We start from the raw sequence: 4,662 nt of genomic DNA, 5'->3' as shown, positions 1-4,662 counted from the left end.
CATCAGCTGGCTTGCTGCCTCTACCACTTTGCTCCTCTCCTGGGGACTCCACCTGAGAGAGATGTGGGTCAGCAATTGTTCAGAGCAATCAGCCCAGGATGGAGAGTCTGTGCTGTAGGCCCAAAGCCAGGGGTTTTCTGCCTGGTGATGAGCAGTGGGGGATGTTTGAGACTCATGGGAGATGGACTAACCTCCTCTCCTTGGGGCAATTGCAACTTGTTGGAGATGTGGGTAAGACACTTAGGGTCTTTGCTTCTTCGTTAGTCTGAGGGTAGTAAGGACAGTTCCACTGCAGAGACAGTGGCAAAGAGGCTGTCAGTTGCCCCTGGAGGCTCTGTCCAGGGAGTCGCCAAGTAGCTATTAGCTTCATATCTCTAGTAGGGGTGTGGCTAGAGGCCCAGGCCTGGAAGACCTGCCCAGTGAGGAGGTATGAGAGGGCCCCCATGTAAGAGTCTGGCCACTTTTCTGTAGGGCTTCGGTGGTATACTGGGGGTCTGCTCCATTCCCTAGTCTCCTGGGATTTTCCAGTACCTGGAGGGGGATTTTCCAGTACCTTTTCCAGTACCAGTGAAGACTACAAAATGGCAAAATGGCAGCCTGCTCTTCCCTGTGGGTGCTCTGTCCCAGGAAGGCACGGGTGTTGCTGGCCTGAACGCACCTGTAAGAGGTGGCAGAGGACCGCAGTTGGGAGGTCTCACCCAATCAGGAGGAACAGAGTTTAGGAACTGCTTAAAAAATTATTCTGGCCACATTTTTGTAGAGCAGCTGTGCTGTGGTTGGGATTCACTTCAGCTCCTGAGACACTCCAAAGCCAAAGGCTGGAACAGCTAAGTCACCAAAACAGCAATGATGGTGGCCCGACCCTCTCCCTGGTAGCTCCAACCCAAGGAGGTCTAAAACCTCTGTCAGCCAGAGACCACCGGTGGGGGTTGCTGAAGACCCCTGTTGGGAGAGTCCACTCGGTGAGGAGAAATGGGATCAGAGACCTGCTTTAAAAGCAGTCTGGCCATATTTCTATAGGGCAGCTGTGCTGTTCTGGGTAATGCTTCCACCCTCAGTTGGCTTGGGCTCTCCAAAGCCTGAAAGCTGGAACAACTAAGTCATCCAAACAGCTCACAGGGAGCTCTCTGACTCTCCTGTGAGTACTCTGTCCCAGAGAGTTTTCAAATCTCTGTAGACTGGAGAAAACTAGTGGAGGTGGCTAAAGGCCCCGGTTGGGAGGCTCCACCCGGTGATGAGGAATGGAATCAGGGATGCACTTAAAGAAGCAGTCTGGCCACATTTCAGTAGAGCAGCTGTGCTGTGCTGGAGGATTCTTTCCATCCCTGGTCAGCTTGGAGTCACCAAAGCCTGAAGGCCATAACAGCTAAGTTATCCAAACAGCAAAGACCCCAGCCCACCACTCACCCTGGGAGCTCCATCCCATGGAGGCACAATACTGCTATCTGTAACTGACTGGAATTCCAGACGGGTGGGTCTTATTCGGTAAGGTGCTATGGAAGTGGTACCCATAGACCATTGCTGCTTGACCTTCTGGATTCAGCCTCTTTCCTAGGGATATGTATGGGGGTCTCACCTCCCACTTTGCCCTTTTCCAGAGTTGCAGTTACTTTTGCTGGGAAGCCTGGAATGCAAGAGCATCTAAAACTTCCAGATCTCTGTGCATGCCTGAGCGGCTGCTCTGCCAAAACTCCACATAGCTCTGGGTGGCAGACTAAAGGCCCCGGTGGAGTGGGTTCACAAAGAGATCTCTTGATCTGAGGGTTGCAAAGATCTGTGGGAGAAGCATGCACTCTTGGGGACACACATTCATTCACCACTTCCCTGGGTGGGGAGGTTCCTTTGGGTCCCTGTCACTCCCAGGTGGGCCATCATCCTGTGGTGCTTTTCTCTATTCTCCATGGGTCAAGCTCTTTCTTTGATTAGTCCCCTTGTATGTACCTGGATGATTCCGTTGAAGTTGCTATATTTACTTGCCCCTTCCACTCTTCTCTGTGAGAGCCACACACACTAGCTGCTTTTAGTCGGCCATCTTAGCCACCTCTCTTGTTAATTGTTTTCTGGTTGTTTTGTAAATTCTTTGTTCCTTTCTTCCTCTCTTGCTCTCTTTCTTTGTGATTAGGTGATTTTCTCTAGTTGTATGCTTTGATTTCTTGTCCTTTATTTATAAACTTTATTTTAACCTTCATACTAAATTTATAAATAATTTATGCACCACCTTTACAGTATTAGACTCTTCTGAATTTGACCTTGTACTGACTTTTTACTAGTGAGTTTCACACTTTCACATGTTTTAGTGTTACTATTTAGCATTCTCTTAAAATTAAATTTGAAGAATTCTCTTTAGCATTTGTTGAAAAACAGGTCTGGTGGTGACGATATCCTTCAGCTTTTGTTTGGGAAACTGTTTATTTCTCCTTTATTTCTGAAGAACAGCTTTTCCAGAGAAAGTATTTTTGTTGGCAGGGTTTTTTTTCTTCATCATTTTGAATATATCATCTCTCACTCTCTTGTTCTGCAAGGTTTCTGCTATGAAATCCACTGTGGGTTACCTCCCTGTGCCAAAGTGAGCAGTAGCCAACACATCAGGGTGGGAGTCTTATTACAAAACTGAGGGTGATGAAGAAGCAAGAGAAGAAGAGGACCTTGAAGCAAGTGGAGACTAGAAATATTCAGGAAGAGATAGTTTAATTTTTTTTGGTTGATACCTCCAGGGCTATGTTTACATCTCAGAGTGAAGATGAGTTGACTCCTTTTGACATGAGCATCTAGTGTATCCAAAGTATGTACATGAGTAAGATCATAAGCAGTGATCAAGATCTCTATGATACCGAAAAAGACAAAAATTCAGTGAATTTTAGAAACATTCACATCTTACAGGAGTTGGATAATCCAGGTGCAAAACAAATTCTAAAGCTTGACCAGTTTAAGGGGCAGCAGGGACAAAAATGTTTCCAAGGCCTGATGGGCCATGGATCTGACTACTCATTCAGTGAAGTTCTGTGGGTCTGTGCCAAACTCTTTAGTGATGTCCAGTTCAAGATGAGTCATAAGAAAATCATGCTGTTCACCAACGAAGACAACCCCCGTGGCAATGACAGTGTTAAGGCCTGCCAGGCCAGTACCAAAGCCGATGATCTCCGAGATATAGGCATCTTCTTTGACTTGATGCACCTGAAGAAACTTGGGGGCTTTAACATATCCTTGTTCTACAGAGATATCATCAGCATAGCAAAGAATGAGGACTTCATCCTTTGAGGAATCCAATTCACTTTGAGAAATCCAGCAAGCTAGAAGACTTGTTGCAGAAGGTTCGTGCCAAGGAGGCCAGGAAATGAGCACTCAGCAGGTTAAAGCTGAAGCTCAACAAAGACATAGTGATCTCTGTGGGCATTTATAATCTGGTCCAGAAGGCTCTCAAGCCTCCTCCAATAAAACTCTATCGGAAAACAAATGAACCAGTGAAAACCAAGTACCAGACATTTAATATAAATACTGGTAATTTGCTTCTGCCTAGCGATACCAAGAGGTCTCAGATCTATGGGAGTCATCAGATTATACTGGAGAAAGAGGAAACAGAAGAGCTAAAATGGTTTGATGAACCAGCTTTGATGCTCATGGTTTTCAAGCCCTTGGTAATGCTGAAGAAGCACCATTACCTGAGGCCCTCCTTGTTCACGTACCCTGAAGAGTCGCTGGTGAATGGGAGTTCAACCCTGTTCAGTGCTCTGCTCATCGAGTGTCTGGAGAAGGTGGTCATAGCATTGTGCAGATACACACCCTGCAGGAACATCCCCCCTTATTTTGTGGCTTTGGTGTCACAGGAAGAGGAGTTGGATGACCAGAAAATTCAGGTGACTACTCCAGGTTTCCAGCTAGTCTTTTTACCCTTTGCTGATAATTAAAGGAAGGTGCCCTTTACTGAAAAAGTCATGGCAACCCCAGAGCAGGTGGGCAAGATGAAGGCTATCGTTCAGAAGCTCTGCTTCACATACAGAAGTGACAGCTTTGAGAACCCCGTGCTGCAGCAGCACTTCACGAACCTGGAGCCCTTTACCTTGTATTTGATGGAGGCTGAACAAGCAGTGGACCTTACATTACCCAAGGTTGAAGAAATGAATAAAATACTGGGCTCCATGGTGAATGAGTTTAAGGAACTTGGCTACTCAGCAGATTATAATCCTGAAGGGAAAATTACCAAGAGAAAACGCAATAATGAAGTTTCCAGAAGCAAAAGGCCCAAGCGGAGTATTCAGAAGACGAGCTGAAGACCCACATAAGCAAGGGCACATTGGGAAACTTCACTGGGCCTATAATGAAAGAGGCCTGACTGAAGTACTGGCTGAAGAAGCAGGAGCTGCTGGAAGTCCTCACCAAGCACTTCCAGGACTGACCAGAGGCCACGCCTCCGGCCACCCTTCCACACTGTGACCGGGCTGCCTGGCCTTGTTCTCAGCCAGTTAAAACATGTTTCTCCTGAGATAGAAAGAGTCTGCCCAACAGAAGTCAAGGGACTTTACATTTATGAGGCTTTCTGTTGTCATGGTGATGGTGTAGCCCTCCCACTTTGCTGTTCCTTACTCTACTGCCAGAATAAAGAGCTCCAGCTTTGTGCTATTAAAAAAAAAAATTGTTAGCTTTATTGGAATTTCCTCATACATG

The 4,662-nt window shown here is 46.5% G+C and overlaps 1 pseudogene across 1 annotated transcript; it reads left to right on the top strand.

Moving 5' to 3' along the window:
- Window positions 1-2,619: 2,619 nt before the first annotated feature.
- Window positions 2,620-4,393, top strand: LOC112615762 (annotated as a pseudogene). The gene is made up of 2 exons (XR_003117460.1): window positions 2,620-2,655; window positions 2,773-4,393. The product of XR_003117460.1 is annotated as an X-ray repair cross-complementing protein 6-like (transcript).
- Window positions 4,394-4,662: the final 269 nt, after the last annotated feature.

Source organism: Theropithecus gelada, chromosome X (genome assembly GCF_003255815.1).
Source record: "Theropithecus gelada isolate Dixy chromosome X, Tgel_1.0, whole genome shotgun sequence".
Classification (NCBI taxonomy): Eukaryota; Metazoa; Chordata; class Mammalia; order Primates; family Cercopithecidae; genus Theropithecus; species Theropithecus gelada.
The sequence above is the reverse complement of the archived record's forward strand: the minus strand, read 5'-3'. Positions and strand labels throughout refer to the sequence as shown.